Below are 22452 nucleotides of genomic sequence, written 5' to 3' on the forward strand. Positions count from 1 at the left end.
CTGCCAAGACATAAATTATGGAGAAATATATTTACATTTGACGATTGAAGAAAACAGTATCGTATAAGCTTAATTTGGCTCTGGTATTTCACTTGTATAAGTTTGGAATGCTGAGCTGGCACTCTTGGTGTTTGTCCATATAGTTTTCCCATTGCCAAGGATGTAATCAGGTGTTCAGCAGCACTCTGTCCTCGTCCTGTGTGAATCAACAAGTGAGAGAATCAGTGGGATACTGAAATGAATGGTTTAATTGGATATACACTTGGAATAAAGGATTGAGACAAACGCATGTTCTTGTTCTGCCATGGTTGTAATAAATAACAGATTTTTCCTATCCAAAAATCTACAGGTGGAAAGTCACTCTGAGGATGTGTCTGGGAATTCAGAATTATAAAAAACGGAGGTCAAAAGGATATAAAGACATCACCCCTTTCATTCTCTAACATCAAAGCAGAACCACTATAGCTAAATGCACATTTTTTATGGCCTGTTTTTAAAGACATAATGTGGTATTTCTCAGCATTACTGGGAAAAAAAATTTGCAAATTCATCCTAATGACTGGCCCGAGTTTTCAAGCATATTGCTTTTTCTTAGTTATCTCAAAGATCTTGACAAAGAGATGAGAAAGATTCATGTCTTGAGCCTTACTTTTCAGCAATTGCTCTGCAAGTCATCATTTTTGTACCTGGAAATTCACACAAACAATTTTGCAGGGCTAATCCCAGGCCTCCAATGATACGGTGAAAAGGAATGACATACACAAGTTTGAGACTATGTAATCTCTGCAGAGCCTCAGCATGTGCTGTCATTATGGGCATGGGGATCCAGCTGTCTTAATCAAAGGTCAAACAAAATCATAAGCTCGTGCTTTGAACTGCACAGTTGATGTCCTGCAATGACTCAATAAAACCATTTCCTCTTCAAAATCTTCAAGGTTTCTGTTGTTTATTAAATAATAAATTTCAGACCAAACTTGAAAAAAATTTCAAAAGCTTTCTTATCCAGGCACACTACTTATCAAACTGAGAGAAACTCACAACACTGATAAATCCATCTTTCCAATAGCCCATTTCTTTTAAAGTACCTCAAAACTTTGAAACAAAGAAATCAATGAAAGTCTCCCAAAGAAGGAGACTCTCTGAGTGGAATTCTCCATTTTCTGCATCATGAGAAAGGAAAAGAGTTAAAGACTTCCTGAAGTGTACTGGGATTTTGTTCCTGTTCTCAAGCAAAATGTACTCCTAACATGATGAATGACAGGAAAGAATTCTAACAGGGAGAGAAATAACAATTTATTGCAGAAGAGAAATGATTAAGGAGCATGACAGGGAGAAGAAATATGATTTCAGAAAAGACAGCCAAGGATGAGCTTTAGAAAGGTGCTCCTGCTTCCTGATGGCCAGTGTTCTCATAAGCTGTTTACAGAGATAGGGTGCAGATAAGGAAAGTGTCACGTAAGCTGGGGCAGTGACAAGATTAAAGTACAGCAAGAGCCATAAAGCCTTGTAGGAATACATTTCTGGAATATAACTGAGTCACAAGCCCCAGCATAACTCGAACAGGATATTTTTTTAGATTTAAATTCTGACATGATTTTGAATGTGACTCAGTTGACTCAAACATGCAAATATCAATTCAGAGCTGCATTTTTCCTCAGGGGAATTTGGGTCAACACTATAAAATGGATTATGCTCATTAAAACTAAAATTTATTGTAATTTAATGAGGAATCCAAGTATAAAAGCACTTTGCCAACTCACGTCAACAATATTTATTCTACAGCTTTGGTATTCATGAGAATACAGCAGAGAATGTGTATGCTTTGGATCTTAAAGAATGCCAAAGTAAAACCTAATTAGCCTAAGTGGAATTATGATAGGGAGGAAAAAGTGTGGTGTTGATCCAAGTTCAAAAGCATGAGAATATGAAAAATCTGGTTTGTCACGTAGCATCGCAGAGACCAGGTCCCAGAAAACTTAGCAAATCTTGATCACAAGGTCCACTTCTAATGTAATTTGTGTGTGTCTGACTCCTTTGTAACCCAAATTTGCTCCCAGACTCTAGCATTTAATGACAATGAAAAAAGAGTGGACTACCCTATTATAGTTGTAAAGTAAATTTGGTCTTGGGAAAATATTACAGATTCTAGAAAAGAGTATGTGTTGACTTTGGAAAGCTCATGGGATAGTAGTCTTGGAAGATGAGAAGTAGAAGGTCACTGATGATGGCACGACTTGATTTAAAGCAGAGGAATAACAGAGCTAAGGAGTCTAAAGGCTACATGCAAGAACTTTGGGATTTTTTTTCTAGGAGTTCAGCTATAGTCCTTGATATCCAACAATATTACCTTTTTCAGGTGGTCCAAAGGATTTATAAACAATATTAAAATGACTCATACAGTGGTTATCAATAAATTCTCTACAATTATGCTAAAATAACTTCACTGGATTATTAGTGTTTTTCCTCAATATTTATGATGTCTGTAAGGGATTTAACGGTGACTATATGGCCTTAGTGAGCTTGCTTATTGAGGGATCTTTCAGATCATTAGAGAAAAATTTTGAACATTGAAAAGCAGCAGTAACTTACATTGGAAACACAAGAATGAATATTTTAAAGGGTTAAATTCATATGGAGTTTCTTTTCACTATTCCCATGGTCTAATGTAATACTGAGCAGACCATGCTGGGGGATAATTTACTGGACCACATCCTGCTTCCATTGAAATTAATGATGAAAAAGTTACTGACGTAAGTAGGCTATGGAAAACTACTAGGTTAATGAGAAAGGCAAGAGAAGAGGTTTGAAAAAAACAGAAAGGATTTTCATGTACAGTTTATCTAAATGTATTTTTTTACACAAAATATCCTACAAGATAAAAAATGATGGGAAAAATATTATCGAGTTCTCTGTGTAAACAACCTGAATTTTTTGTTCAGACAGCACTCCAATGAGAAGCCCAGGGGCTTAAAGTAATATTCCAAATTTTACATGATTTATAATATCATTGAATTTGTGATTTAAAGGATGTCAGGAAAAAAACAGTGGGATTTATAGATGAAAAAATGTTGTTTTTTTAACAAAATTTTCTGCCTATGCAGAAAGGATACTTTAAATGACAGCACTCATATAATCCACCTGCTTTGTTGCTACCTAATTTAATTACAGCATGTGCGTTCAATGCTGCATAGATACTCAATGAACGCTGCAGGCACTATGTTGGGAATAAACATTTCTTTAAAGATTTTTTGTCTCTAGTAAATTATGAAAAATTTGGAGACTTTAGAGACAGGACTGGCCAAATGACAAGGTTAATTATCATGGCTAAATAGTAATGCTACATTCAAGACTCCTTGATACACAAGGCATTTCCTGAACAGCTTCACTATCTTGAGAAATGCCGGTGGGGAGCAGGTTGTTTGGGATGGTAGGCTTGGTTGTTTTTTTTGGGTTGCCTTCCATTTTTGGTTAGTTATTTTTTACACAGCAGTTCTATGATTTGGTTTGCTCTAAAATCTTGTCATTACCAACCAAAATGTAAGGAAGGTTATAAATAATTTCCAAGGAAATTTGTGTTAAGTAACTCAAAGATATGTGGAGGATATAGGAATGTGTACCTGAATACTGGTAGGGTGTTTATATGGTACAGTATAATAAAATCCATTTTCCATTTTTACCTTAAAATTACAGCTAGCATGTATTTTACTGTACATAAATGTCATTATGGTTAGATAGAATCAACTAGAAGCCACATGTAATCATACCTCTACTAGTCTCTTGAGAATGTATTAAGGATTTTCAAAAACAAAATAAAAGAAAAAAAGTGGAAAACATATACCCCAATAGAGCTCCATTTTGATTTGAGCTAATAATTTGAGCTTGATTTGAGATAATACTCTATTAAAACGTGCTCATTAATATGAGTACATTTTTGTATAGAGAGAATTCAATTCTTTTAGAAACTTTAAAACACAACACAGACAGGAAGAATGATTTGTGGACTTTAGGGCCATGATGCAGTTGGAAGATAGAGGAATCTGATAAGACTATAGGGGGAAGAAAACCAGCCTGGAACATTTCTTTTGTTGTATTCCATATCCCTATTAAAGTGCAAGATTTACCAAGTCATTTATGGTATTTTAATAATGTGTGGTTATGAAATTATAACCTACAATTGGAAAAGAGCTACAAAATTACAAAATTTGTTATTTTTGTGACAAGCACTGGAAAGTTCTTTGAGTTATCAGTTTTGGATAGAAGATTTTTGTAATGCTGTTTGTGTATTTTACATGAAAAATGTCACAAGGAAAAGTCTTATGGTAGTGGATTTATCAAACAGCTATGAAAGACTTTCATTGCATTAATTTCATTGCATTTTCATGGCACATCTCCGTGATAGACTTTTGATATTATGATGACATATAATATGAAGAGCTAGTTTTGGGGTGTCATATTGATTCACAAACACACAGAAGTTTTTCTTGTTTTCCTTCTTAAAAATTTTGAAATAAATTGTTCCTCCCTTCACTTCAAGTAACAAACAAACGAGGTGGAAGTCCCCAAAGTTAAACAGAATGATTTGTGCACTTTCAGTCCTCCCCAATCCGTGCAAAATGAGATTTTTGTAGAAGTGAAGAGAATAGAAGAATTTTATTAAATTAAGGACTCCTAACCAGAGCTTGAATTTGATAACCTAAGTTTTCCCAAAAGCACACTGGAACAAGCATAGGCCCAATAGTGTGATTTTCATAGGTTTAATGAAGCCTGATGTTACTAAGGACTACAAGCATCTCTTACCCTACACTGTGTGTAATATATGCACATCCTATTTAGTGCATTCCCCGTACGAAATAAAGTTAATGCAATTAAAATATCAACAGTTAATTTTGCCCCAATCCATGCCTGTCTGTGGAAACCAAAGTTGGAGGCCTCTGGGGCATACCCATCTGTCAAGATGGACACTTTATTTCTCGGACAGAGCAGTCTTAGAGGTGGGGAGCAGTGGGTAGGAAGGAAATGCAGCCGGGGCGGCTGGGGAATACATTGATTCATTGCATCCAGCTGTTCTCTTCTGACAGTAGCCTCTTCTGCTAGAGCTGCTATGGAGCCCCTGGGGAAACGAAAACTACCCTTCCCTAGTGTAACCCTCATGGGAAAGCAGGGCTTGAAGTGCCTCACTTAACCCCTCAAAAGCAAGGAAATGAAAGGCTTCCTGTAAAACAAATTCCAGTGCTACTCACCCTGCTGTGCTTAGCTTGTCTGGAGGTCTCAGAGCAGTGGGTGATCTTACATACATTATTTCTGTGCTGCAGGACTGCATCTACTGCCATCAAAGCCTGAGCTAAGAACAGCGATACCATTAACAACCTTGCCTTTCCTTTCTTGTGATTTGTTTCTGTTAATGGCAATTTAACACAATTTGTTTATGATTCTCCAAAGATTCAGCATTCGAGCTTGGTCTAAATCAGCATGAAAGAGCAGATGCTTAGAATAACCACTCGACACTGTAGAAACTGGGCTGGAAATCTCATTTAAATATGAATTGCTTTCATAATGGGCCTGATTCATCTTTGTCCTACACCTGGGCAGGGAACCATGCAGTTGCTGCATAGGAAATCTTGCCACTGCAAACTCTGCTTTGTTAAAATTTCACATTTCCCTACCCTCTTCAAGAGCTTTTCACAATGCCTTCTCAGGCTGTTTTTGTAGCTTGGCAGGAATTTTTAACTGGTTTTAACTTGGTGGCTCTGCAATTAGCTGGTCTCCTATAAAGTCTTAGCACAGCATACAAATACTCTCACATTCTTCACAGGCTATCTGTATATGCAGAGATGATTTCAGATCAGCATTTCTTTCATGTCTGGAGGAACTAAAGGGCCTCACAAAAGAAAAATTCTCTTGGTCTCAGTTTAAGGAACAGGACAGAACAGTCTAAAAGAAGAAGGAAAAGAAAGTTTCCTACATATTAAAGTCACCCTCAGGTTGAGTTTCAGAGAACTGAAAAGGTTTGGAGAGGTTAATATATTATCTAAACTGTTTCCCTCATCTCTTGCTGATATTTCCAGACATTATAAATTAAACATGAACAGCATTTATTATCGGGTAAGAGCCAGTGATGAAATTGTCATTTGTTTAGCCACACAGAATGTCCTGCCTTTTCAACACTTGTGAAATATCAGAAAAAGGAAATATATAATTTGTGATCACTCATATGTGAAGAACGGGGTTGTGGTGGGGTATATATCATTAAAGTTACTAGTCCTTGACTGGCAACGAACCATTTACCCAGAGAGGCATGTGCAAGAATTTGAGAATAAAAAGGAACAAGGTGCTTAAATTAGTGAAACAAAAGTAAAAGGGGAGAATAAATAATTGAAGGAGGGAAAAAAATATTGAGTGCTCTTGTCCCACCTTTTCCCCATCACTGCCTCCCCTGCACCTCTGGAGAACAGAGGTCTATGTGCAGTGCATCAACACCCCCCCACCACTGGCCCAGAAGAGATCTTATTGCTGCCTTGACCAACAGCAACTCAGCAAGAAAGCTTCAGTGCTGCAAGTGGAGAGCATCAGTTTGGGTGCTTAAACCAAAAATTAGTGATTTATTATTTGACTGACACCCCTTCCCTGACCAGGTCATGAGGGGAAGACCTGGGAGTGCTATGAAGATTCACCCTTTCTGCGGCAGGTAATCCTCAGAGCTGGTCAGGCAACCCCTGACTGTGGAGAGCAGAGTCCCAGGTGCCTGTCAGCGTGTGGGTGTAGAGCCCAGCCCAAGTGGCAGTTCAGGCACAACGGACGAGAAGCTTCCACTCACTTTTCAGGGTAGCAGACCATGACCTCCCTGTATCTGGAGCACTCCAGGATCCCCTTCTGCCTTTCTCCCAAGAACATGGCATTAATTTACCAGCTGAGCTGTTAAAATGCAAAGCTAAAGAAGGAGAGAGATTGTAGCAGAGTAATGTCAGAGATAGTACGGCAGGAAAAAACCCCAAAACAGGCTGAAGATGGTCTGTTGGAGTTCCAAGACTGCCTTTTGAGGTGAGAAGTTGTGACTAGGTGAATTATTTGGAAAATTAGCTAATAGATACTGAATAGGAGTGGATAAAAAATCATCCAAATTTCAGTACCAGTCACATGCAGCTCCTGGTTGGCTATACTGTGAACTCAAACAACGCAATGCTCCCATCTGACAGGATGCGAATGAGTGAGATGTCGCCATTCAAATCTAAACATTTTGGTCCCATGCAAGAGATTAGACAGAAGGAAAACAGCTTAGGAAACAGTCTGATTAAGGGGGAAGAAAGGCTTCCAGGCAACACTTTCCTAAATTTCAAAACAAGAAAAGGAAGATATTTATTCAGAAAACACAGCCAGGAAATGCATCAGCACTTTACATGTTATATATGAAATCCAGAGTGGGGCCATCATGGTATGGGTGAGCAAGATGTGGAGAAGGTGTAAGTGAGAGAAAATGCAGCTTGACTGAGGTAGGGGAAAACCCAGCATTATCTGATGAGCTTTATCAAACTCACTACAAACATGCAGCAAAGGCTATGATAAGAAATGGTGCTGTTCTATGTCAGGGTATGGGCTTATCATCCTTCAGTCACACACAACTACATCCTGGGGTCTGGAATGTCATATGGAAGCGGCAGCACTGTGTTCCCTCTGTGCCAGGCAGCTGGGGCCGGAAGCAGAACCCAGATGCAACTGTGCTGCCCTGGGAGCCAGTGCAAAGCACAAAGGCAGTATCAAATATTTAATGTCAGTGACTCTGCAAGGCATGTGAGCTCATTGCACAGGTGGCACACAGTGATGGACAAAAATGAGTAAGTATGTGGAGCTCTGCAATGATTCATGAAATAACTGCTGAAGCACAGAGCTAGTTGTTAAAGGTACTTTTAATTGGAGCTGATGGGATTCCTTGACTGTCATTTGTTTGGGGTGGTTCATATTATATGTTTGGGAGCCAGAAGTTAAGACCCGGTTGCTGAATTCCTCCCTGGAGTGGGCAGACAGGTGTGTTTGAAGTGAAGGACAAGCTCAGGTTCGTATCTAATTCTGAAGCAGGCTTTCCCCTAGCTGACTTGCTCCATTGCTCCTTGTGGCAGGCTCAGAAGTACCAGGACTGTTTCTGCATTTATTTCCAAGTGAACATGCTCGTGTGTGTGAAAAGTCTGTTTCCATAAAAGAGCCTGACCTCAAACACATGAATGCCCAAGGAGTGACTCCCATTAACCTACACCTTTGCTGTTATAGGAGCAAAGGGGCAAAACCTGCCAAGAGCAGAAGTCAAGAATAAAGATCACGTTGCTCTTCCTTTCCTCACCCCACACTGATCTAATTACAGAACCCAACCTCAACATCCTGGCAGACACCCTGTGTCAAGCTTGCTGCTTCAGGATTAGACAGAATGCAATTGAGACATGTCATTAATTTCTTGGTTTTTCTCCTTCAAAAACAAGGAATTAACACAAGGTGAAATGCAGTTGAATGGGGATATGCTGGATTTGAACTGCTGGCAGCGTGCAGGTGTCAATGTTTTTCTGAACACTACTAGCAGAAGTGTTTTAGAAACTTCACTGTTATTAAATTACATGATTTCCAATCTAGCTTTCATTTTTGTTGCTAATTTGCTTGTTTTCACTGAAAATCATCCTTTAACTGAAGAGTAAAACAGCACATGCACAGTCAAAATATTTTTGCTCAAAGGAAAGTGAGCAGCACACAGCAGTCCCCTACTAAGAGGGATTTGCCAGCATATAGCTATGCCCCCTCTGTGGAACTAAATGGAAGCCCAGGTAGAAGTTCTGTTTCAGCACTGCAAATAAAACTGCATTAAAAGAACTAACAAACAAAACCAGAAATCCAACCAAACTCCAACCAAACTACAGCCAGACAATATCTGCATTGTAATTTCTTGCAGATTTCCCATTGCATTTTCCATTTCCTATAATGATGGCATAGAATCAGCACCACCCATGAAAGTCGATGTATCAGAATGTGCGAGTGCAGTCTTGATTACATTATCTTTCTTCAGTTCATATAAATAATATGTGTTTATTTATTCTGTGTACACATATATGTCCAATACTCCAGCAGCCACTGTATACTAGTATTAACAAAAATAAGTCTCAAAGTTGTTAAATTACCAATGCACCTGGTTCTTGTTATTTCCAACACTAATTTCTCAAAACTCTGTTACAGAACTTTCTGAAACACATAAACAGTATGACACAATTTTTTGCATGATACATCAGAACCATAAACACTCTTGTAGAGGACATAGCTCTCCAGTAGCTGCAAAGATGTTGTACATTACCATGCACCAAATCTTGTGATCTATCCGATCTGCACGCAACAGATGTTAAATGCATTTAAAGAAAGACAGTATAACCATATCAGGATTACTCTGTTCACATCTAAATCCCAAAAGCTACTAGATGGATGTCTCCTATGGACAGTTACACGAGGGTATCAGTCATAGGCAGAGATCACTCTAGCTTCCTCAACAATGGCCCATCTAACATCAAGTGAAACACAAAGCTGGAGGTTGGGGTGAACACGAATTCCTGCATCTCACATTTCCAGATTACCTTCCTGGTCCTGGGGAGATAAACTCTGTCAGTTTACATTTACCATTTTACCAACATTTTTGGAAGAGAAAAGAACTGAATTTTACTGAGAAGGTTTTTGTTAAATCCTAATTCGAGAACCGTAGCATGAAGACTTTATTTGGGCTACAAGGACAGCTAGACATGTAGAAAGAACAACTGGGCTCCTCGGTGTTCAGCTAAAAGTTCCTCTTTATGCTTTTGAATCTGCTGCTTAAAAACAGGTAGTACTTTATGAAGCCCAGGTGTCATTTGTGTTACATTATTTTCCAAAGGACAAATTCATTGCAGATAATTTCCTGTAACATATCTGAAACAGTATTAAAAACATTTCTTGCTTTTGAGATGTGTAGTATGTTCCATTTTGGATCTAAAAAGAAAAATACAATAAAAGATGTGGTAAAATTTCTTTGAGAGAAGTAATAGCTCAAATAACGTGGAAGGCCATAAAACAGTGACTACAGAAGCTATTTTTTTTTTTTCCATTGTGGAACAGTGTTCATTGATTTCTGAAACCACAGGCTAATTATGCTCTGAGTGGACAAAGTACCTTAAGGAGTCTGGTCTGGGCATCAGAGACACAGAGATCACTATGTACTTTTGTCAAACCCAAGTTACAGTACTAAAGACAGAAATATCTCAATGAAATTTGATTGCCAGTACACTTCAGGAGGTTAGATGAGGTGACCTAATAATCCTGCCCTATGAGACACTTGAACCTATACTGCTCTAAGCTAATACTAAGGTTAAGTCATTAGAAGAAGATACCGACAATAGTAAAGAATGGATTTATTTATTTTATTTTTAAAGTAAAAAATTACATGTGAAATATCCATCTTCTACAGTGTCCCACACAGCTTTCATGTGGCTTGATGACTGTGCTTTTTATATTAGCCCTATTTGTGAGTTATCCCATTTAAATGTTCTGGAATTCAATAGCTTCACTTCTGGATAATAGACTAAATCACAAAAGGAAATAATTTCAATCTATAACAGAGAAAAGCCATTAATTGCTGGAAAACATCCAGTCTCCAAACCTGAAGATATCAAATATGGTCTGGCAAGGAGGAGACAATTAGGCTGAGGAATTCTACCCAGAGGGAAAACATGCCAGCATTATTTCAGCTGGACTAACGACTACAACAATAACCACTGAAGTATTTCCAGCTACTGTAAATGCTGCAAGTATTTAACTCCATGGTGAAAACCTCTTAACTACTGACAGTGATATTCTCAGAGACTGACCCCAGGGGATCACTATAAAATCATACAGGTTTTGATGTTGTGTACTCCCCACTGCCCCCCCTTTTTTTATCTTCTGATGTGAATTAAAGCTAAATGTAATGATGCAAGTGGAACGGGAGTTTATAAAACTCAGAAGTTAGGTCTGTGGTGCTGCTTGGCTCAGTTGAAAGGTTGCAGGTTTTTGGATGATTATAATAGTTTTACCATATATTAGCCAAATATCATCTTAGTGGAATTTGTTAATTTGAAAAGCATCTAACCCTCCTCCTTTCTGCAGCAACCTCTTCCAAAAACCAGACTAGTCTTAAGGCCAAATTTCCTCTTTCATCTCTCCCTCCTGAAACTTACAGCTTTGAAGTGATGGAACCCATAGTCTCCTCATGCCAAATAGTCTGGGTAGCTCTTTCTGGACCCTTTTTTCTGTAAAACTTTAGTTTCATGTCAAACAGCAGAATGAGTTTACCTACTCAGGTCTCTTAATGAATTTTGAGTGTGAGGGGAGTACATAGCATCCTAAATCAATCTAAAGCGGCTTCTCCCTTGCTGACTACACCAACAACCCTACTTTTCATTAGTTAATACATCCTAGGTTGAAATATTCTGTTTATTCATAATCACTGTTGTCTGCATAAATTTGTCATTTTCTAGTGAAGGTTTTTATTCTTAAAAACAGGGGTTAAGGACTTTGTTATCCCAAAGAAACAAAACACTTAGTAGGCAAAAATACAACGTTCCATTAAAAACATATCTAGTTTGGACAGAAGTAATACTTATACCATGGAATAAAGTTGAAATATGGCACAAGTCAGAGATAAAAACACTTGTAAGTTTGTCTGCCATAATACAACCTCCCACATAAAGTGTTGTTATGTGCATTTTGTGTCTGGGAATACAGACAGGCGGGAGGGTGTGAATGTGTTGTATAAATGCTGTGTATCTTTTGGCAACAGGAGATAAGCTGTATGCCACACTGAAGGGCTTCAAGAGCTCAGAGGTGTGTCCTACTGCAGGCAGTGATGCTACAGTAATGCCACTGTCTAGCCAGGTTAATTAGCCCCTGAAATCCAGTCTCTGTTAGCCACCCCATTGCAGCACAGCCACACCACTGCTCGCTGTCGCTTGACTTGGTTTATCCAGCACTGCACTCTGTCAGCACAGCAGACAGTCGGAGACAAAGTCCCAGTTACAAAGCACAGAGAAAACACTGCTGCCACTGAGTAAGGTGAGGGGTATAATTTACATACTAAGATGACACAAAAGGAGGATTGTCATAAGGTGCTGAATAAATGCATGTAGAACACAACAGATTTCCACAGACTGCCATGCTGAGGTTCCATCCGAGAGGGAGGCGCTGCAGAAACTTTCACTAGTATTGTTCATTGAGTATTATGCAGCTGCAAAGTTCTCAGTTGGAGAGGCTAAAAACTTGCTAGCCAAGAAAATCACTCAAAAATACAAAAAGAACCTTCCCTTTGCATATTGAAATAAACCCGTTAAAGTAAGTGCCTAAAACTAAGTTCAAGCAAAAATAATCAAGATAAATATTTCAATTACCGAATCGACTGAACTTGTGGAAGCATTGGGTAGATTTCTACAGCATGTTAAGTATTCCTGAAAATTGGGCCATCTATTAGAAATGTGGCACAGTGCTGCAAGCTGCAGTAAAGATGGTTACTTTGTTTTTAGTCCAGGAAAACTGTTATATAATCTATCAAATGTTTTATTCATCAAAAGAAGTCATTGCCTTTGGTCCTCTGCACCCGTATGTGAATGCACCAGCACAGGCAGTTCTATAGGATATCCTCAATTTTGCTCCAAAAGTCCTAGCACAGTCAAAGTACTGAAAATCCCAGTTTCAATTTGCTGGGAAAGGTTCTCGGTGCTTGGAATTTTTGCAAATTTTATGTTATTGTAAGCATTAAACATTTCACTTGGAGTAGGTTTATACCTCAAATCTAAATTCAGACTATGGACACAAAAAGCAGTTTTTAAAAAGACATTTATTTTCAAATGGTCAAGCTGTTATATAAGAAAATAAAGTATTAGAGTTCAAATTCTTACACCAGCTGCCTTGGCTCCAGATCAGCCACTGTAAAGTTAACCTCCAGGACCTCTTCCAGAGACTCACTGAAAGATCTGGGATACAGAACAGCTGGAGCCAGGGAAAAGGGCATGCTGGGGATTGGACAGCATGCCATGCTTTGGGAAGGCTGATATTTTACAGAGGGCTGACTATTGTTCAGAGGAGTCCTAAAATCTAGGTAGGAATTTGAGTAAAGAAAGGGCATGCTTTTCCTCTTAACTGGTGACATCCATGTTACAGCTGCTAGAGACAACTGGCAGAGTCACGCTGTGAGTTAAGGCTCAGGCAAGAAGGAAAAACTGTTTTCTAAGCAGGCCCCACTTTTAGGCCGTTAAACTGCAAGATAACGATGGGTTTTTTGAGGAGCAACAAATTTCTTTAGAACTTCATTTGGTGCCTGTTTTAGCCAACGGCTGCTGTGTTGTGATATTTTATGTTTAAACATACCCTACTCTGACAAGCCACCAAAGTCTTTAAAGTCTTCTCATCTTTATTGCAGACAGTACTTTGATCTCAATGCCAGAAAAGGTCAACATAAGAACTTCAGAATTAGACTTGTTTACATGCAACATAAAATACAAATAAATGAATGTGGCAAGGACATCTCAGGCAGATTAAATAAGGCCACATTTTCCTAGTTCCACTCAAAATGTTTTTGTTTTTGCCAGCCATTGTGCAAGCAATGTCATCATCAAATCCAATGAAATTCACTTATTGAGGTGCTTTCCCCCTCAAAATGTTTCATCAATCATAGCCCAGAAGGGCTCTGTCATAGGATAATTGCAACTTGGCATACCAACAAAGAGCATCCCAAAGTCCTCAGCTTCCTTATCTATACAATAGACAGGGATGACAGCCATTTTATTAACTGAGATATTGTTACCCCCATCAGATAAAACAGCATGTTTTGTTGCTTTGATGTTTTCTGTCACCAGGGCAGAGCTGTCGTTTCCAACTGCATGTTTAGAGAATGGCTGTGGTAGCAGCTTATGTTCCCTCACAACACCCCTGCCCACAAACATCTCACAGAGTGAGCCAAGGGATGTACTAACGGCACTTTATCAGAAAGGAACGGGAAGAGCAAACAGAGTTTCTGCCACAGTAATTTCTAGCCAAGACATAATTGTGGAGTCATCTCATGTCTAAATAGTTTTCCTTGAGGAAGGAAAGATCACCAGAGAGTGAATTGCCTCTGAAAGCAGCCAGCTGAGAAGCCACCCAAAAATGATTTCAGCCATTCCACATACAGTATTATTAATCCACAGAATATTTAGTGAATTAAAATAACATTTGGGGTAACTGCTTACCTTTAATAATTTTTCACAATAACAGCAATTATAGCACTCAGAAATATGTATCTTGCTTCCACATGCTTGGTTAGATCATGCAGACTTTGAAGGCTAGCTAAAGAATCTGACATGCAGAGCAATATGCAAACCCATTTAATTTTCTATTTAAATTCTTCCTGAGAGAGTGGACTTTTCTTGAATTTTAAAATAGCCAGCCTGTTAACCAAACTCCGAAGGTGGAAAAGTCTGCTTGTCGACACCAGGCTTATCTCGCTGTACTATCACTTGGGCAAAAATTATATGAAGTGCTGTAGACATAATTTAATAATTCAACATTTTCCTACTGCTACTGAAGACTTCCCATCTATACTAAGCACAGGGAAGTGCTCTGGACTCTCCAGTGGACTGCATGACAAATACTGTCCACATCTTTTACGCCAGCAGGGCTCTAGTACACCGCTTTGTGATGGGGGATGTTGTTGGAATGATAAAAGGAACAGCAAAATTAAAAGTCATTAACCCATCGGGAAATCTCGTCTTTGGTGGCTACTCAGCAAGGGGTTGCCCCTGATAACAAAGAGCAAAGTAAGCAGGTGTAAACTGTTCTGGCAAACACCAGCATCTCTGTTGAGCTTCATAATTCCACACATGTCATGCGCCACTAGGGAGTCGAGGCATTTCCACTGATGCTCAGTCCAACAGCCCTGACATAATGACACCTCTCCCTGCTATGCCTCCACCTCCCCAACCTCCAGCCCCCAAGTAATTCCCAGATGCAAAAGGTACATTACTTCCTTCACACAGCAGTCTCCTTTCCATATTTTCAACCTCCATACATCCTCCTGAAGCCACCTCCACAACCGGAGGTTGTGAGCTGGTTGCGCCCTTGATTGTGTGACCTTAAGAGACTTACAGATTTCATTTTAATTTATTGACTTTCCTATAGACTGTGGGTGGAAGCCTGTGGAATCACTTAGCCTGCCTTTGTCTCAGTTCCCCACCTACAAAATCCTTTCATTTACCTTGTCTGTTTTGATTTAAACAAAACAAGCTCAAACCCTTAAAGGTCACATTTGCTTTGATAGCAATATGAACTCTTTTGGCACCTTGATCTTGTTTGGGTAAGCCTAAACCACATAATGAATCCTAAGAAATGAAACAAACTGAAACTTCCTTTCAAACACTGCTCTCCAGAATGTTTTTACTTTGAGCGAAGGATGGTACAAGATTAAGTTGCATCGTTAGAAATGTACCTTATTACCCCATTAAAAAGCAGAGCTAAAAAAGAAATTCTGTCATGGATTTGAGTGGCTGGGAGGTTTAACCTTGAATATCCTTTTGATATTGCAGAGAAGTTACATGTTGCCCATGCTTGTCTCTAAGCCCTGTACTGTTGTTTCCCTTGTTGAGCACTGGAGATGATCTGCAGACACAGAGGTGAGGTCCTCTAGCCCAGTCAACAGATGCCCTCCCTGTAGTAACCTTCTCAAGCAGATTAAACCCTACTCTAAAGAAAAGTTCCTTCTCCTATGGAAAAAAATGTTCTAATGTAGAATTCAAGGTCAAAATTGCAGACAAAAAGAGGGTTGTGATAGTCTGTTTTGAGCAGAATTTCTTGTTATTTTTATGCATCAATGGGCACCTCAAGGCCAAAGTGCTCAGTCTTTAGAAATGCCTCCAGTATATGAAATGAATACTTTTACAATAGTCAGTATTTTTTTTTTACTTAAAGCTTTAGCTCCTGAAATCACATTAATAACTCTAATACTTAAAAGTATCATCAGCTCCTGGCAACAGAAATTTTAATCTACGTAAAAGAAAGTCAAGTATTTTCATGGTTCCACTTTCCTGTTTTGTAGGATAATGCGTACATGAGGTCTGATTCACAGATACATAACTTGGTTCTACAAAAAGGTTCTACAAATCCAGTGGTCCTACCATTTGTCTCATGAAATTTGGTTTTTCAATTTTGCAGACACACCCTGGGCATACCACCTATCAGGCCTCTTGAAAATTAATAAAATATTGAGTTAAATAATGCCTCCTTTTTTTGTTGATGCATTTTTGAAAGCCTCCTCAAAAGAATGTAACAAATTATAAACTAACAATAAAGAAGGCAGAGACCAGAAAATAATCGAGCAAAAGTCAGTGGCAGGGAATCACTCATTTCATTATCCGTACATATTTCTTCAAACAGCTTCTGACACACTTCAAACTTGCAGCTCTGACTAACACCTACTAACAGGCTTAGCTCATGTCTGTCTACCTGCTTCACAGAGAAAATAACAGTCTAAGGGTCCCACCTTGCTGTCTGTATTTAAAAACATGGAAGCACTTACCCTTCCTGCTTTTTTTGTTCCTTTTGCTGCTGCTGCTGCTGCTCCCTGCCATGCTTTCTGCCTATACCCTGAAACAGACTGTCAGTGGAAATCTTAGTGCTGTTTCCACTTCCTTCTCATTTAATAACTAGTTCAGGAAAGAGGTAGTAGATTGGTATCTGGAATATTGGGGCTCAGGAAACTGCTCACCTGCAATTGAAATCTCGTGTGTGTCAGGTGTGATGAGTTCTGAGAAAAAAAATCAGAAACTTCCACAAATGAACTGCAACTGCCTGAGTCACAGCATGGCAATGAAAGGGGCTCTTAAATGAACAGAGTGCTACTTGGCCACTTATCAAGGATTATTCAATTATCTAATAATGAAACCTTTAGGTAATGAAATATTTTTTGAAAGGTGGAGGGAGAAAAACAACAACAAGGACTTTGCTCAAGCAGATGTAAAACTGACACATCTGCCTCCCTCGACACCACCAAATTGGCTCTTTCAATATGTTTCATTTGTTTTCCTGCCAATTGCTGATCTCTCGTCAATTTACTTTCAGACTTGGAAGAAAATTAAATGGTTTGATGACATATTGGTATTTTATCTTTGAAATGCAAAATATATATTTCAATGATCTTAGAAATATTTCACTGCTTTGAAATCTGCAATTGTACAATGTTGGACTTGATCTCCATCTGGAACAAAAGAGTATAACTCCATCTAACTAAATGAAGCAAGGCAGTTTATCACAGCTGGTGATCTTGTCCATAGTTTTTTCATAGATTAACACAGAATATATTATATACTTATTTAGAAATATGCAGTGGGAAAGGTGGTGACACCCTATATGCTTTAGGCATGCTTGAAAATAACTATGCTAGATGATTGCCTAAAAATGCTTCCTAATAGCCTTAAATAGTCAAAATGAAATGACAGAACTGTCATCACATAGGGAAAGAAAAATGATGCCAGCATTAACTGCATCAGCCACCTGCTCCATATAGGTTATTAAAATGATGGAAACAGTATGTTGACTATTCCATATATGCAGGCTAAAACCCCCAGCAGGTCCAATGTTTCATAATACTAGTTGTAATTTACATGCCTATAATTTATACTATACTATAATTTATACAACATTTCTCAAAATGCTGGCTGGAAAAGACTGGCTACTGACTGGGGTACTCTAATTCCTTTCTCTGTGACTACTTCTTTAATCACAGCTTGAAAAAATGATTTTGGCACCAAAAGAACTTTGACAAATGCCTGTGTTGTGCTTCTTGATATGCTCAGGACTGTCTTGACCCTGCCAACAATAAGGGGGGGGTCAGTCTTTATTTTGTAATGATGCCTCAGTTCCACTGGGAGCTCTTTGACAAGGGGTTGAGGTCCTATAAACACCTATGGGAGCTTGTGCTATGATCAACACAGCTGCAGTCACTTCTATTGAAACACAGGAAGAAGAAAAGAAGAGACATGTAGGTAGTGGCAACGTGCTCTTCAGTGACTGTGTTTTAGCATGAAGGAGTTTCAAGGCCGTCCTAAACAAACCTGCCCTCCCCTAGTCCTGAAAAACACCCCAATCACCCAGCTGCAGGCAGAATTTCACCCAATCCCTCCTGTTGACGCTACTTCAGTGCAAGAGCAGTTCAATCACCCTGAGCACAGGAGTGCATCTCTCCAGCTGGGCAGTTAATGTCTCCTGTGCCAGTCTTGATTTCACGTTCCTGCCCTAGGGATGCCTAATGTATTTTATCCAAGAATTGTTTAAAGTAAAATAATCTGTCATATAAATGAATGAATGGAAAGAGGCTCATTTTAGGAGCCACTGCCACTATGGCTGACCAATATAGATGAAAGTGCTTACATTTAGGCTTTCTTGACTCAAAACAGTGCCTTCCCTCTCTTTATGCTAAGTTTACCCATCTGTAAAGCAGACACATTACAGTTTACCTAACTCAGAGAAATGAGATAATACAACTTTGGCAAAAGAAAGGCTCCATCACATTGCTTTACTAGACATAAAAAGGTAATATGAATATATGATTTTAAATCAACATTAAGATAGTGTAGACTCTGGGACGTTTCTGATATTGCTTTGGCTGGATAACGTAATTCATTTTTTAACAGGTTTCTTGAAGTGTTTGATGTTCCACAGAGTCAGCCTGTGTTACAAGATGTACATAGCTAATCTGCTGAGAAAAGAAATCATAAACAACTCTTTATCCTGCATTATTTTATTCATGAGAGCATTTTTCCAATCAGTGCAATCCTGAAGTATGGATTGGATCTTGGGATCACATAGACATGCCAACACACCCCAAGTTAGTCTGCTTTACACATTCTTTATTTTGAGAGGAAGAAGGTGGTGCAAAATTTTAAAGGCTGCCATATCTGCTTTAAAACATCCTTATATATTTTTTTCTTTCTTCTTTTGTTTTTGCATATTTTCATAAGGAAAAAAATCTCATTAAACTACTACCCATACTTTCCTAAGTGAGTATTCTGAGCAGGGTATTAATGATATTAGCAGTTAGTTTCCAGAGTGGAAATAACAACATCTGCCTCTGATTGTCCCAGCACAGGAAGTATGACTTTTGGGAGCTCTCAGAACAGGCACCCAGCACTGCCAGAAACAGGAATCTCTTGAGCAAGATTATACTGCTTCTTTTTTTTTCCAGGAGCTGGAATGAAATTTTTGTAATATGCACAAAGTTGCCGCACATTCCTTAAAAATCAGCCATCACATATTGTCAGTAGCATTGTTTTCACAGGATAATCCTTGTGATGTACAAAATGAAACCTGTTATCTCTTTGATGAATGCATTTTAAAGTCCAAGGATGAACATGGGTAAGTGACACAAAGAGAGTGAAGATTTGCAAGCAGTGACAAGAATTGACAGGAAGGAAAACTAGTGTCTTTTGAAGTGGCTTCTCAGAAGTCATCTCCCCCAAAAATTTAACTCTTCTTATCCACATTTGTGCAGTACATAAAAATTAATACAAAAGCTTAATTAGCTACTATCTCTATAAATTATTTAAGAGAGGTAGAGCCCAAGGTCTTGCAGACATTGGCCAGAATGTTAGACTGTTAGACTGGATGCTGAGAGCTGTCTCCCATGACAGTCCTGGATACTAAGCCACTGTTAAATGTCTGTCTTGATGGAGATATATTTTGTATGTGCTTGAAACTGAACCATGTCACATATTTGGCAGGAAGTGTAATCCCTTCAGAAAGAGGATTTGATCCTCAGTGTGATCTTGCCATTCTCAGGCAGGAATAGCTCTTGGTAAAGCCAGTGCTAGGTCTGTCCATGTATTTCTGTTTTGAGTAAGGGACAAGCCCCAAACATGGGGCTATGAGAGCAAAACCTCCTGTCCCCACCAATCCACATGGCCTCGATGGCATGAGATGTCCTACAGATACAAACTGCACAATGCACACAAAGGATGCCTCCATCTGAATTCATGCAGAGAATTGCTGGATACTTTTCAAATTGTTTCCCAAATCCACAAGTGGCATGTGATGCAAACAGCAGCATCAGAAGAATCACTATGAAAGAGAGTAAGGCATGGCTCCTGGTTTGAACAGAATCAAACAAAAACACTGAATTAATGACAGCTTAGAGATCCTCCTTTAGAGCTGACAGGTCCAGAATTCCCCCATCAAGTTGATTCTCAGTTTTGAGACTCTCTTTGGCTTGCCCTTCTCCTTTCTTCTGTTCAGACCTCCCCCTGCTATCAGCTACACCATATCTTTCTGTCCTTTCCTTCTGACTGCATCTCCTAAATTGTAGCTAGTCTCATCTCTCTGCCTTTCCTCATTTTCAGGTGGCACTGCCCATATGAAATTACCATTGCTGAAGTATGAGTTGGGATTTACCACCCCCTTTGCCTGAAAACCTTAGCTGTGAACCTCAGCAATGGCTGAGAACATGACATATCTGGGATGTAGCATAGCATTTGATACAGTGGCTCACAAAATCTTATTAGAAAAATATCTTACAATGTCTTGGATAAGACTGCTGTCATGGGGATTGCAAACTGGCTGCAGGAATGTAAACAAAGGATAGTGGGTCATGACAAACTGCACTCCACTGAGCTGTGAAGGGGTATCCAGTTAGGGTTCCCCAGGAGCTCCTTTTAAGCCCAGTTTCATTTAACATATTTATTGATGCCCTGGAAAAAGAGATGACCATTCTGAGAATTAAATTCATGGGTGATACTAAATTACTAGATGCTTTTCATATCAATTAGGACAGAGTTATTCTATAGAGGGAAAGCAGAGAGGATGGGAACAGGAAGAGTCTGTGACCAGACTCACCTATACAAATATGTGAGGAGGGGTTTTATGTCCCAGCTCATAATAATGGGAGGCCACTGACAGCCCAGCCAAAATCAGTTTGCCTCTGGTCTGTCAAAGGCTGAAGCAGAGAAATAACTAAAATCAGCTAGGAGGTAATTATTAATTATAATATTTCTCCCAAAGATCCCAGATATCTCATTTTCTAGTCTCAATAAATTTCAATGTTTGGGGTTTTCTAAGATTTTGTGTAGTTTCATACTACAAAGTGGCATGTAGCAATGTAATACAAAGCCATGTGTCTCATATCAATTTATAATGTCTCTTTTCTGGGGAGAAACCAGCGGTAAAAATCTCGCCATTTTCTTTTCATGACTTCTTTGAATGTACTATCAACATGATGAGAACAGAAGTAATAAAAATTGACAGAAGCAATAAGCCCTTTTAGGAATTTCACTCTCCACAAGCAAAACAATACACCTAAATGGAATCTGTCTAGAGATATAAAAGCAAAAATAAATTCTGCATGTGCCCAATAGGTCTTATGTTACAGAATCATAGAACCATCAGAGAATGGTTCGGATTTGAAGGGACCATAAGGATCTAGTTTGAACAGCTCAGCGATGAGCAGGGGTACCTTTCACTAGAGCAGGCTCCTCATGAAAAATAAGGTTTTTTCCAAGCACTGTGCTCTGTGTGCTATGGAAACACCCATGAAAATATGCCACTGTCCTTATCTAGTTTAATGGCAATATGTGCAGAGTGCTTAACTACACCATACTTTTCCATAACAGATTGTGTCTTGCTCAGCACATATAGCTGGAGGAAGAAGGAGGAAGAAGGGCCATTCTGAGTGATGGCTTTTGTTTTCACTAGTTACAGATGATGAAGCCCTGCTGTCCTGGAATGGCTGAATACCTGCCTGCTCATGGCAGTGGTGAATGAAAGCCCTGTTTTTCTTTTCTTGTGTGCACAGCTTTTGCTGTACTTTTACTTTTCTGATTCTCTCCCCCACCCCACTGGGGAAAGCAAAGCAGCAGCTGTGTGGGGCTGAGTCTCTGGCTGGAGTTAAACCATGACACACAAAAAGCCTTAACATGTCAGCTAAAACAAAGGTGTCCATTAAAGATTATGTTATTCCCTACTTTACTTCCTGACTGGTAACGACTGACATGGTAAACTGGAGCCAAATCAACCTAAGAAAGTGTATGTAACACACATGAAAGTCTCTTCAGATTGCGTTAAGTCATGACAGAGGATGATTTCAGCAGAGGAGTGAAAACCATGCCTGGCTCCAAGTACAAATCCTGAATGTTTGAAAATCTGATAAGAGATCATTTTAATCCACCTTTTGAAATACCTACTACTGCTAGTGGCTACTATTTTTTTCCTGTAAGTATTGCCAAAGAGACTACTTAGGAAGCAAGGTTAAAAATTTCCAGGAGGAGTTTAGTTGTAGTACTATCCAAGTAAATATAAATTTTTGATTTTGTACAATGCAATTACTTGTGTGACACAAAGCACTAATGTGTGGATGCTTTATTTTTTAATGGAATGTTACACCTAAAAATTCTTAGGACTGGCAAGGGAAAAATC

The 22452-nt window shown here is 39.0% G+C and overlaps 1 protein-coding gene across 1 annotated transcript in view; it reads right to left on the bottom strand.

Moving 5' to 3' along the window:
- The window catches only part of ADGRL4 (adhesion G protein-coupled receptor L4), a 73535-nt gene that overhangs the window by 35827 nt on the left and 15256 nt on the right, over positions 1-22452 (bottom strand). The window lies entirely within an intron of this gene.

The sequence above is a fragment of the Corvus cornix genome, chromosome 8, assembly GCF_000738735.6.
Source record: "Corvus cornix cornix isolate S_Up_H32 chromosome 8, ASM73873v5, whole genome shotgun sequence".
In the NCBI taxonomy this organism is placed as follows: Eukaryota; Metazoa; Chordata; class Aves; order Passeriformes; family Corvidae; genus Corvus; species Corvus cornix.